At 46.1% G+C, this 14,064-nt stretch overlaps 1 protein-coding gene across 6 annotated transcripts in view; it reads right to left on the reverse strand.

Annotated features, from left to right (window-relative positions):
- BCL9 (BCL9 transcription coactivator) overlaps positions 1-11,737 on the reverse strand; it is a 78,887-nt gene extending 67,150 nt beyond the window's left edge. For 5 of the 6 annotated variants that reach the window (XM_032464457.1, XM_032464455.1, XM_032464459.1 and 2 more), the window contains exon 1: positions 11,529-11,736. The gene's annotated coding sequence lies outside the window, so the exon portion shown is untranslated. Of the gene's footprint in view, positions 1-11,528 lie in introns of all 6 variants that reach the window. The other variant, XM_032464458.1, reaches the window with a different exon arrangement.
- Positions 11,738-14,064: the final 2,327 nt, after the last annotated feature.

Raw genomic sequence — 14,064 nt, forward strand, 5'->3', positions numbered from 1 at the left:
TGTGCAGATAAACAGAGACGATAAACTAGAACCTTGGTCACCTTATTCCAAATCCTGTCTTCCCAGCACCCCAAACTGCTTTTCTCGTGGGCTGTTTGGTTCACAAACCCTGGGCCGCTGTGTTCTGTATTTGTTGGTCTGTTAAAACTTTTCACAGGACAGGCTGCTGCAACTAACAGCTAAAATGAGGGTTGGAGATTATCGGGGATGTCAATTATCCTGCCCATCGCTGACCTCCATTACCAGGGGTAATCAGAAGCAAGGTCTAGCAATTTTCTGAAACTTTCATTAATTTTAAATAAATTTATACAATGTCACCCCCCCCAACCCTTTATCCAAATTAAAATGTCCTTGTCTTTTCAGTTTCTCATTACAGGCAAATCCCTTGTATGTCTTAGAGACAGTGTGTTGTTTTTCTCCAGATCCTTTGTATTTCTGCTTTGTTTTCTTTGAAATGAAAGGACCCAAAGCCGAATTCTGATTTTAAGGTGAAGTCATAATATCAATGTATATCATTAAAATGTTTTATTGTAATTACAGAAATAGTCAATGCCAAATTACATGCAGTATATTATTTTCTGCATTATTCTTTATCCCATTCTGAAAGTTAATACAGCCCATTATATCTCATTCATTCTCCCGACTGCTGCTGCGCGGCGAGCAGATGTCTCCATTGAGCCATCCACAAAGAATCCGAGATCTCTTTCCTGAGCACTTACAAGTAGAGTAATTCAGAGCCTATCAGTGAGCGTGAGCTGTTGCAATTGTTCCTTCCAGTGTACATTAGCTTGCACTTGTCTGCATAAAATTTCAAAGAATCATAGATATTAGAGATGGAAAAGGCCAGTTTGTTTATCAAGACTGCCCACTCCACCAGCGGGTAAAAGAAAAACAAAACAAGCAAAGGAAATAATTCTATCAGTTCATGCTATTTTAATGATGCTTATTAATAATAATTACAATGACTGTTTCTCTTATGTGGTTTCTTAAATCCTAAAGTCAGTTAAGATGATGCTTTTTTTTTTTTTTTTGAAAAAGCAACGCTCCTTTTCCAGAAGGGAACTGGGGCTCAGACATCAATGTTAATACCCAAAGCCGATCGAACGAAGCCAAGAATTCAATTCAGATCGGTTCAATAAACATCTCTGAGCACCAAACACTTGTAAGGCAGGGACCCTGTTGGGCATTTTGTGGGACACACAGGTAAATTGAAACTAAAGCCTCTTGTTTATTACCTGTTAAGGGATTTGTGACAGTGAGCACAGAGAGCCACTATGATCATTCCAAGAAAACTGCAAGATAACAGGGACACCATGGAGCTGGAGGGATTTCTCAGGCTCTGGGGATAAAGACTTTGTGGGGAAAGTGACATGAGCCACTTTCCTGAGCCAGGCCTTGAGAAAGGATGAGCATGACGTCCACTGGCAGAGTTTGGGAAAAGGGGACTTGGGCAAAGAACCAAAACAAAACAAAGCGATAGGTGTCTTAGCTGGGTTTCTACCTCACAGCGTACAGACAAGGACAGATATCCTCAGTGCAGGTGGACAAGGTCCTTATGCAGGAGATGTCTGCTTGGCCTCTTTAAACAGGATCAGGATGTGGAAACTCACCTTAATTGACAACCGGAACACACAGACTACCAATCATGAATATACTTATGGAGACAACACAAAATGTTTTGAAATAGGACTGTCTCAAAAAAAAAAAAAAAAATTCAGAAAGCCTGGTATCGTACGTAAGGGAAACTGGGAATTCCCAACTACAGAGGAAACTCTCCAATCAAAGTGTAGACAGACAAATGGCCCGCCTGCCGGCGCCTTAGTACAAGTCAATGCCACACGATACAGCCGAGAACAGGTACTGGTGTACCACCTGGCCGCCTGAGGGATTTGTAAGGCCCTTGTTGGATGCCTGGACCCCTGCAGATCCCCAGCCTAGGATGCACAGAACAGAGAAGGCCGCTTTCTGATTCCTTCAATAGAATTGTGCATAGGTGCAGACCAGAAAAATGCCGCTCTAGCCCTACGATTAACAAGAGTAGATATTCCTCCACTTTTAGTCAAAGAACCTAATCTTTGAAAATATCATTATTCATCAATATATTACCACAGTACGTAGGTACTTTTGCCACCCTTTATAAAACCACTGGTGTGAAGAAAAAGGGAACTCTAGCAGGCGTCTAGGGACTTCTGTCCTCGCCCCCTGAAAGACTACTGCAAACGCCACCTTGTGCATGAAGCCTTCCCAAGTTCCCTCCACCACCAAACGAATGTCTCGCTCTTGCCTCCATAGCTCTTTGATCCACTGCTTGTATGCTTTATAATTAGTTGTGTGAGCATCTATCTCTCTCCACCAGAATGAAAGCACCTTAAAGGTCGGGGCTGAGCCTTACTCATCTCGCGTTTCCACAACGCCATGCCTATTTTTCATTGCCTGACACAGGATAGACATTCAACACAGGTTTGTTAAATCATTTCACGAGGCCTGAGAGACCTTATTTTGACATAATTTAATTACTAAAAATTTTTTCTCTTTGTACCCTTTCCAAAATTTGCCCTTGTCTGTCTAATCACTCAGATTCAGATGCAGATAAGTGTGTGACTGCCACTGTGCTTCACTCAGTCAGCTTGCGCCTCCGGGGGTGGACTGCAGAACCACTGCCCTCAACAAGACCTGAATCTTGACTCAGTCACATTCACATTCGTCCACTGCGTGACTTTGTAAAGCTCTGGAGTCACACTGACCTAAGTTCAGATAAGTTCACACACAAGCTCTGACTGCCACTTACCAGCCATGTGACTTTGGGCGAGTTAAACTCTCTAGACCTCGGCTTCCTCAACTATGAGATGAAGACATTAATATCACCTATCTTGGTTTAAATATGACAGCACATGAAAGGGTTTAGTTCAGGGCTTTGCACATAGCACATTACCCAACTGAGTATTATTATTGTATCCTCATTCATAAAGTAGAAATAACACCTGACATTTATATAATATTGTACCTAAGCCCCAATAAAAAATAAAGTAGAAATAATACAGTGTAACAATCCTGCAGAACTGCTATAAGGAATAAATAATATAACAAGCGAAGACTATACCCAGCACACTGTCTAGTCAATGTCTCCTTCCTTCCTTCCTATGTTCTAGAATATCTGTTACATTCTAGGTAATGTGCACCAGTTACTTTAAACATGTTGTACAATCTAATTTAATTCATATAGTAAGCTACTGAAATAATAATCATTATCTCTGTTTTACAGATGAGTAAATTGAGTTTCAGAGAGAATAAATAACCAGCCCGAGGTCACATCACTAGTTCATGATGGATTGTTCCAGAAGCTAAATACAAGAAGGATCAAGTACAGAACAGAGAAACAGAAGGAGAAAATACAAGAAGAAAGTACAGGCAGACCCGCCCTAAGAAGCTCAGGATTCCTTTTTACTCTCACCCTGGCCCCCAACTCCAGGATTACGCTTGCTTTTTACACTACCTCTGGGGTCCGTGTCAATATAGTCTCACTTTCGCTATTCACCTACTTTTGCTTTTAATAAATACATGAAATACTGTCATTCACCTAAGAACTAACTCTAATACACTTCCCTCTCCCAATTTCTTTCCTGGGTATAAATTTGCTATTTGTTCCCACAGTCTTCTTATCTCAGTTATACTAACTTTCATCCATGAAACATTTTAATTTTTAATAACCTGGTCATCCTTAATTTCTTAGACTTCCATAATGGACTTAGATCTGTCAAGTACATTTGTTGCCAGCTACATGGAAGGGAAGATGGTCCTTCCATAGTTCCTACTAAAAGGCAATCCAGTTTTATATCAAGCAACAACCCCAGCCCACCCCACTCCCACCCACCTCCCTTTGCCACAGCGTCCTGGACTAGAGGTGACCCTTAGGCAACTCCAACCGTCGGCTGGGTAGAGTCCCATAAGACAGGACGATGAAAAGATGAGCTGGGTTCACTGGATTCTCTCTTGGGAAACTGAATTAGGGAATTCTGAGAGAATGAAGCGATGAACAGCAAACACCATGAATGAAAGAATATAAGGACAGAAGCCATGAGGAAGAAGCCACAAAGGAAGGGAGGTGGAGATGGTAGAGTTCTGGACATGAGGGTCTTGGCAAATCAAGGAAGCGACACTTAGGTGTAAGCAAAAGCTACGAGACAGAAACTCCTCTTCAGCTCCTACCTAAATATCAAGACAGGGGGTGGGGGGGATGTTATAGCTCAAGTGGCAGAGTGCATGCTTAGCACACACAAGGTCCTGGGTTCAATCCCCAGTACCTCCTCTAAAAATAAATAAACGTAATTACCTCCTCCCCGCAAAGTAAAAAATAAATTTATAAATAAATAAATATCAAGACAAACTTCACCGACTCATTTATCATCAGTGATTCCTTGACATAAAAAATCAACTCTTAGGTAAGGGAAGCACAAAGGTCCAAGAACGGGAAACAAGACAAACAAGCTTTAAGGGAGAAAGACTGGCCATAAGAAATGGGAGGATTCAGGGGTATAAAAGTACTTTATTATGGATGTGTAATTTATTCTTTGCAAAGGGGGAGAAGAGTGAATACACTAATCCAAGAAATTTCCTTTTTTAATGTGGGATATAAGGTTGAAGAATTTAAGATTTTGATCTGTCATTCTTCTTGTATTTAGTTAATTTATTAATAAGCCATATTTCAATATAAGCTGTCTATTCATTCAACAACATTTATTGATCACCTGCTCTATCTCACCCCGTGCTTGGCATTTTGTGGCGCAAAAACTAAAGACAGTCCCAATCCTTGGGGGGGTGGGGGGGCTCACAGCCCAGAGTGGGAGGCAGATGATTCCAGCATAATAAGGGCCACATAAGCGCACACCCAGCCCAGGAGCGGTGGCGCAGAGACAGGGTGGTTTGGGTCTAAGATGCTTTCCAGGAGAAATGCCCAGGATGTGTCTTGAAGGAGCAGCGGGAGTTGGCTTCGAAAAGACAAGGCAGAAGAATGTTCTAGGCAGAGGTGGCAGGCAGCCTGGGCACTAGCACAGGAGCTAAAACACTGCATTCTTCAGACTGCGGTTGCCTTAAACAGCCCAGGATATCATGGATTTCTGAACAATAAATCACCGATCCAGGCATCGTTTGAGCACGTATGCCTTGACCTGCATTCCAAAAGCTCATTGTCCATAGACTCTCAGAAAAATTTCCTCTTCAAACATATACTTAACTACAGAAGCCCCAAGGATGATAGTCTGTCCAGTATATCTGGTATTAGATAAAGCTACCTCAAGATCCACAAGTTTCTCTTCTGAGTAAATGATGGCTTGGCTTGGCTTCTGTCAACTGCCATTACTGTTAATTTTGAGTTTGTGTATTTATTTTTCAAAAAAAAAGAGAGATTATGGTTTTCATGGAAATCACTAAAGCTCTCCAAAGTTTTAGACTGAAGCATTTTGAATCTTTAAGTGAATAGCATAAAAATGCTTTTGATAATGATTCACATCATAAAAAATTAGATTGACAGCAATAATATACAGAATATGCTTTTCTCTTCCATTATAGTTCAGCATTTATCAGTAACCAAACACCTCACATACTTCTACAGAGTATATCCTTACATTCTAAAAAGCTTGCTGGAATACTATTTCACAACATAGTCCTGTTTTCCCATCTTTAAAGTCAATAATGCATTTCTCTTATGTGTCTACTTCTAAGGATTGTTATGAAATTAAGCAAGATAGCTAACATTAGAAACTGTAAGCAACCAGGAAGAAAGGACTAAGTCAAAAGCCATCACATGTGGTTTTCAAAATTCTCTTTCCCAGTTATAATTATATCTTACATGCTATTTTTTTTCCAGATAGAAATAAGACCAATTCAAAGAGTCAGTGGTTTTCCTAATCGTCAAAGCTGGTCCCCCTTGCTGCCAGCAAGATGATATTTCTAAAACAGGGCAGGAGGACTTACTCTGGGGTTCTAAAAATTGCGTTAAAAGCTACCACGTACAATTTTTAAATTATATCTTTTCAAAGGTTTAACCAATTTCAAATGAATAGTGCTTGGAATTACTCATAGAAAACATGATTAATAAAAACGTCATTCACTCTCGACTCTCTTTGTCCCACTCTTGGCCACATTTCAGAAGCAATTTATTACTCACATCCTAAAGGTATTACACACACACACACACACACACACACACAATTTACTTATCATCATATCAGCAAAGCTTCAGCAACATCCTCCAGGAGTTCCATACCACAAAGATGGTCAGTCCTGTCCTCCCCAAAAGCACAGTGTTGAGCACACAGCATGTTTTCTCAGCACTATAATTGCTGAAACTGGTCCCTCGCATCCTCAAAACAATATGTAAGCATAATCCGAAAAGGAATAGCACAATTTCTGTGAAAAAGCAGTGAGAATGGCGAAACTCAGAGATGCACCCAGTGCCTGTCCATTTTAAATTCATACTTATTATACAGGAAGACATGCATTCAAAACAGCCTATTCTCTTGAAAATAAGTCCCCCTGCACATGCACCTGCGCAATGACTGGCAAATTCCCTTTTTAAAATCCATGAGTTAAAACCCCACTTTTTTCTTTTGTGCTTTTCACTTCAAAATGTCAACATAGTTTTGGATGTATTGGGATGAATCTCATATACCCACAAAACTCACAACATTTCCCCTTTGAACTGGGCTTTGTGTAAGGTGACCTAAAGACCAGGCTCATGGAGGATCCTATGCACAGAATCAGGGAAATACTGAATAACGGAGCTGGGAGGAAACTTAGAGATGATTTAGTCCAATCCTTTCATTCTAAAAGAGGTTCACGGGGTAGAATGGGGTCACAGACGGGCAAAACCAAAACCAGAAGCTGGGGGGTGGGGAGAAGCTATATAGCTCAGTGGCAGAGTGCGCGCTTAGCATGGATGAGGTCCTGGGTTCAATCCCCAGTACCTCCGTTAAAAATACCTAATTACCCATTCCCTTCAAAAAAAACCCAGAAACTGGATCAATGTACTTCATAAAAAAGACATGCAATTATTAAATTGGAAATGGAGCTCTCTCTCTTTTGATTAACATTCTGTATCTTCATCTGTAGAACTAAGGCAAATTATGTGAATGCCATGTCAACACAGCACCTCTGGCCTGCACAGCATGCTGCGTGCCTCATCCCTCTGCTTCTCATCTCTTGAAGAGATGTCGCCTAATGCAGAGATTTAGTCAGCTGGCCATCTTGCCCCTTATTTTCTTGAGAGTCCTTGGGTGAGTCACATAAACTTACTCAAATATAACAGACGGCTAACAGTATTACTTAACTCAACAAGATTATTTAATTATAAGAGAGGACTAAGCAGGTGTCATTTGAAAGTGCATTAAAATGTCAAGACTTACAAGAAATGTAGAAAATTCCCATTTTACATCTTATATTTATGTCTCTTGGTGGGGGTAGGGGCACAAAATTCCCCTCAGTAAAGCTACATGCTAAGGCAGTGTTTGTAACCAAGGAGCCATGGGAACGCCCCACACGTTGTGCTGGTTCTCCCTTCCGCAGGACCAGAGGCTCCGGCAGTTTTATTTACACAAGGACCCACACATCGCACCTTTTTAAATGTCATCACAGTCTTCACCTTTATTCCCCGAGTTAAAGATGACCTGGCTCATTGCTGTCTGGCTCCCCAGTTCCGTGAAATCTTTCCTTGTTCTAGTCACTTCTGAACTCCCCACTCGGATTGCTCCTCTCTGGATTACACTTCCAGGGCGACTCAGATTGCCTCCCCCAGAGGCCGCTCCCCAGTGAGCAGCCCACGAGGGAGGGGGAAGCGTCTCGGGAGGGGGAAGCGTCTCGGAAACGATCAAAGACTTGCAAATGAAGTCATCCAGCTCACAGGAGAAGAAGGCGATGGCCACAGGTGCCAAACGCAGACAACTATGGCGCGCTCCGGATGGGGCGACGGCGTGGGGGCTGGCTACTTCACGGCGTAGTGACCACGGTGGGCGCACAGAAGCGACTCTCACGTTGCTCGGCACACAGCTTTACCACACAACCTGTGCGGGTTCCCAGAGTACAGACAGCAAATCTAAGACCTCAGTGTGGGTGGGCGTATCTGCCTGCCTTTTAAACTACTACGTTCATCTTGAAAAAAAAAGGTGAATTGACAATATTGAAGACAGCACTGCTGAGTACCAGAGAAAGACACAGAGCAGAAAGTGGGCTACAAGCATCCACACAGATCGGCCTCCAAGGACACGACAGGCACTTCAACCACACGTTCTCTCCACACGAGACCACGAGGCGGGGTGGGGGCGGTTCTCCTACCTTTGACCTCATGAAACCAGCAAGGTTTTAACAACCCAATTAAAAGGGAACCTGCTGAAGAGATTTTAAAAATTTTTTCCCTTTATATATATGCGTCCTTGTTGAAAGGGATGGATAAAGCCATTTCATTACACTATTATTGTCCTTGGAATTCCAAGGTGACTGGGATAATGGTGGGGTGTCCTGCTGAGTGCTTAGTACCCACTGGAAGGCCCACGGAATAAGCCCAGTGAGACCAGAGCCTCACGAAGCACGCGGCCCCCCCAAGGCCCACGAGGGCTTCACGGCGCACAGAGGCTACCGCGGACGTGACTTGCCCAGTCACCCAGACGACGACACAACACAGGCTGGCCCAAAGTGAGTGTGAGGTTATTACACAGTGCAAGTGCAAAGGGTTAGCAGACATCATTTGTATCCATGCTGTATTGTGTTGAAGAGGGGGGTGGAGAGAGAGAGGGGGTTCCCTGCTGTCTTTGGAAACACTGGACTCTGTGAGTCGGGGTGCTACCAGTGGAGTGAAGTTGGCCAGGGCGAGACGGACTCAGCCGCGAAGGAAAAAGGACAGTTAGCTTATGTCTGGTTACCAACTTCAGATCAGTGATGAGGACGACTTTATGCCCCATGTTACCACATCCGCATGCTGTGCGATCACGTTATCAGTACTGTCAGCACCAACTTGCTGCTGTGGCTAATTTAGGGGATTATACCGCCAAGACTTCAAGCTCCCTGAGAGCAAGGGTGCATCTGCCTTTTTCTTGCCCGCCCTCAGGGCTCAGGAAGGTGCCTGGTACATAGCAAGTGCCCCTAAAATATTGCTTGAATAAACAAATGAATGCATGTGTGAATTCATGCAAATTCATGTCGTGACACACGTCTGCCATGCTTGTGCCGGGCCCAGCACACCGCTCGAATCCAGCACAGTGAGCGGAGCTCCGAAAGCGGCGCATCTCAGGCTGGCCCAGTGCTGAGGTGGGCAAGACAAGTGTGGAGGCCAGGCGAGGGTGGCTCACAGTAACAACTGACCCTCAGGGCACTCTGAACCCCAGGGTGTGGTCCAGATGCGGCCGCAGCATCACTGAGTCCCCTCAGATCATGCCGGCCTTTCCCCGCCTTTGTGTACTCATGTAAAATCTGAGGGATAACCTTCCTCTTCCCCGGCAGTCCTGAAATTCTAACCTTTTAGGAAGATATCTGGACCCTGCAATCTTGCCAGAGACAACCCATGGTGAGACCTTCTGCTTACAAAGTAGAAAACAATTAAGTTTTAAAATATGAAGTTCAGTCCTGTTCCAGTGAAACATGATGGGGGAGGCGAGGGGAGGGCTTCTTGCCAGATCCAGGCCAGTTAACACCTTCCCCTCGTCTCCTCCCACACCGAGAAGTCCGGGTCTCCAGGCCCCAGCGGGAAGAGCACAGATGTTCTCACCCAGGGCTGGCGCGTTGCTTCAGCGTCTGGCTGCCACAGGGCGTCGGTCTGATAAACGCTTGCAGTTAATGGAAGGAGGCACGGCCTCCTAGACTTTTACAGATTTTTTTGGACAAGCATCAGAGTCACAGAAAACCTAGAATTAGCTAAGAAAGCGAAATTCCCCCAGAGAATTCAGAGAGAGCTACAGCTGACGGCCTTCCAACAACTGCTGTCCAAGAACAGAAGACAGGAAGCCCCACAACGCAAGAAAACAAGCCGACATTTTTTTTCTTAAAAAAATTTAAGATAAATATGAGGCACTGATATTAGTCCCCGACTTCCATCTCTCAAGATGTCACTTTAAAAAGCACAGGTTTTATCCACAAAACCACCGGTGAGTAAACAGCCTTCACATTCTTAGCCTCACACACACGGTTAAGGTATTTACTCTCTGATAAACAGCAATTGTAAATAAATCTCATTTAATCTCTAAAAGCCACAATAAAAATCTTTAGCCTCCAAGGCAGAGTTTACAGATGTGCCTGCACACCCTGCCAGCACCAGCAAGCACAAGGTCCTGAATAAACTCCTCTGACGGGAGGCACATCTCTCCCAAGCATCTTACACTGACCTTTTTCAAAAAAATATGTACAAGGGAGGAGGGAAGGGGCAACGCCAACCCCTCCCACCCCATTCTCTGTACAAATCGGCCAATAAATCTAAGGAAGAGACACAAGAGAAAAGGACAGAAGCCAACAGGTGGAAAAAGGCTTTTTGTTTCCCTAGAAATGCTCAGACACTTGATCGGTGCTCCCGGGTCTGTCTGTCTCAGGGCGTCTTAATGACGGTTTTATTATGATGATGATGATGATGGAGAACAATGATAGCACTTCCACTTTGTGATTTCCCCCGCATTTCTAGCGGCAAGGTTTCTCCACGCGTTTGAGACAAAAAATGAAATGCTGGGCTTCACCGGATCCCAGGGAGGCGGGCAGCAGCCCCAGGCCTCTCTCGGGGTTTTCCCGATGGGGAAGCGGAGGCACGGGGCACCTCACGACGCCTTCGCAGCGTCGGCCACCGGAGAAATCCCCGCGACGGGAAAAGTTTCTGGGTTGCCTGGCGGCGGAGTTCTCTCGCCCGCCCTCCGCGCCTGCCATGCCGCTCTTCCTGGGAGAGTCTGGGCTCGGCGGCGGGGACGGGGACGGCGGCGGGGACGGGGGCAGCTCCCCCCTAGGACGCGGCGCGCCAGGGCGGGGAGTGGGGCGTGCGCGCACACACTCACACACACACACACACACACTCACTCACTCACTCACTCATTCACTCACACAGGGCACCCTCGCACACACAAAGCTCCGTGCAGCCTCTGCGGACACTCGGCAGAGCCCGGCTCAGCCTGAGAAGCGCGGCTTGGCGCGCGGGGAGGCCTCCGTGGGCTCCGGGCTGGGGCGGCTGGAACAGGGCTCTGCCCTTCCTCCTCTCCCTGTCTTTCAGGCTTCGCTCCCTCTCTCTCTGCGTTTCCCCCTCGCCCCTCCACGCTCACACCCCCCTCCCATCCCTCTCCATCCACCCCTTCTCCCCCACCAACCCAGAGGCACACACAGATCGTGTTACTGGGGTTCCCTAGAAAGAGGGGCCAGCCGGCCCCGAGCGCCGGGCCGGACTCCAGGGGCCAAGGCAGCGGCTCCGACCGCAGGACCCCAGCGCCCGTGCGGGGCAGCGCAGGAACGAGACCCCCACTCGCAGGCGCGGCGGACAAGCCTGCCACAGACGAAGGAACCGTTCGGGCTCTTACCTTTTTTATGAGGAGAAATGCTGGAGAATCATTTCAGAAACTGAGGGGGGAAAGTGAATGAAGACAAAAAAGACCCTTTTCCTGCAATCCCTGGCCTCCTGGTATCAAGACACTAGGACAACATCAAAGCAACTTAGGGGGAACACTTTAGGGGCCTATTGTCTGCTCTGGCCTGATCTGTTTTTCTTCTGACTCCCCCTCTTGCTGCGGTGACACTTGGTACGGCCCAGGCATTCATGCCAAGTAGCTTTCACACATGGAAGCTTGTCTCAAGCAATTGCTGACAAGCCACAAACAAGACATTCTCCCTCCCTTCTCCGCGCCCCCCCCCTCCGCCCCCCTCCACCTTTCCCTCCTCCCTCCACCCCTGGTCTCCCCTCCTCCTTTCTTCTGAATGCAAACTAAAACTCTCCAGTGACTGGCAGGCTCGCAGGCTGGGCCTAGCTGTGCACGCAGGCACACACACACTCACACACGCGCTCTCTCTCTCACTCACACGCAAGCAGCTCAGCTAGTGGCTGCTGCACTGGTGGAGTTAAGAGGCAGGAAAAAGCCTAGGCTGAATTGGGGGCAGGGAGAGAAAGAGGGAGGGAGGGCGAGCGGGAAAGCCACCGCCTGTGTCCTGGTAAAAATGGCAGAAGAGAGGTGAGCCCTTTGCAAAAACAGCAGTGGCCACACACGTGTGCACACGGACACACACTGGGAGGCAGTGTGAGCTGCAGGAAGAGTGAAATAAATGACTCCACAAAGGAAAAAGCCGTGGCCCATCAGCTTCAGACGAGGGTAGTGGGGAGATCAGAGGGTGGTGGACCAGGCCTGGGGTGGCTGTGGAAGATTTAGGTGGTTTTCTTCTTCATAGGAGGAAAAAAAAATTTTTGTTCTCTAAGGATCTAGTCTTTCTTCCCTGCCGAATTGAGCCTAGACCTGAGCTACTAGTTAAAATAAAACCGGCAAGTGTGTAAATGTGCAAGTAAACTTAATTGTGGGTTCAACTTGTACCCACGATATTTTTAAGTGGATTTTTTTTTTCAGCAGAAACCCTAGAGAGCAGTAGTAACAAGTAGTGTAAACTCCAAGAGAGTGAAGTGTGATGCTAAAGTTACTGATGGCCAGGCTGCTGGAATTTATGGAGGGTGGGCACTGCGAGCCGGAGGGGGGAAGGGCCAGTCTCCGTGAGCTGTTTTCTAGGAATGAGGGGGGATGAGGTAGGATAATGAATATGGCCAGAAGCAAGCAGGAATTTGATTGGTGTGGAGGGAGGAGGAAGGTGGGGGTGTAAAGGAGGGAAGAGAAAGAGAGGAGAGAAAAAAAAAACACTGCATTAAAAAGGAAGAAGAAAAATGGAAGCCCAGAGATTGAAACGTGCGGAGTGAATGAGATGGCAAAGCAAGGCATAAAATGTGAGCAAAAAGGAGCACAAAGGATGTGCAGATTTGCAGATGGCATGAAATCAGGAGGGCCAACTGAGATGGGGAAGGCCGACAGGATGGTTACAGACATCCGTCTTTGGGGCGGGATGTGGAGTCACAGACCTGGCAAGGTCCCCTCTGCTGCCGGGCCGGCTACCCCTGTACCAGCAGGGTCTGAAGGGGAGCGCAGCTCCTCACTGGCGCTACCAGGTCTGTGCTTTTGCAGGCAGGTTGCTTGTACTCTACTCCTCAGAATCTTCCTCTACAAGGTGCAAATTATGAGAAACACACATCACTCACTCCTTCGTAGGGTTGCAATAAGGAACAAATTATGACTTTTTCCATATAATACTAACTAAAGGGCTTGTCACTGCCTAAAACTCACGTCAAAGACAGATTTTTTTGTTCCCTTAGTTTGTTCCCGCATCAGGGCTGATCCCTAGAACTGTCTGTTCCTACTACCACTCATGATGATAAGAGTGATGATAAGGATCATAATTGCTTCTGATTGCATATGTACTTGATTCTCAGCATTTTTCCCCAAGCATTCATCCCACGGAGTCATTTCTGTTAAGACCATCTCCATTTGCAGATGATAAACAATGAAGCACAGAGAGGTTAAAGAACTTGCTGAGGTCACACAGCAAGGTAGAGATGGAGCTGAAATCAGACTCAGATCTGTGATTCTACAGCTCCAGCATTCACCCGCCACTTTATATCCTCTGACCTGACCTGAGTAGCCCGGGTCCTCCACGGCACCCCGAATCCGCTTAGCCAGGCAGGCACACTGTTTCTTTCTATACCCCAGAGCTAGGTTTGGATCCTCTCGCTTTGAGCCGGGGACCTTCTGACCTCTCCTTAACAGGCTACTGACTCACCATCCACTTCTAAGTGGTGGTGACTCACTCTATACAATGCGGCCTCCTAGGCAAGAATTGCATAAAGGGTCAACCTGACCTTTAATGACCACGTGATTTACAGATTGCCAGGCAATGGAGAAAGGCAGCTAAGACCAGGAAGGCTTCCTTCCTTAAAAAAATTTAAAAAGCAAACTGAAAACACCCACCAGGTGTTGATGATAATGATGATGACAACAATACCTAACGCTGATTAAGCTGGTATGTATA

Source organism: Camelus ferus, chromosome 21, assembly GCF_009834535.1.
Source record: "Camelus ferus isolate YT-003-E chromosome 21, BCGSAC_Cfer_1.0, whole genome shotgun sequence".
NCBI classification, from domain to species: Eukaryota; Metazoa; Chordata; class Mammalia; order Artiodactyla; family Camelidae; genus Camelus; species Camelus ferus.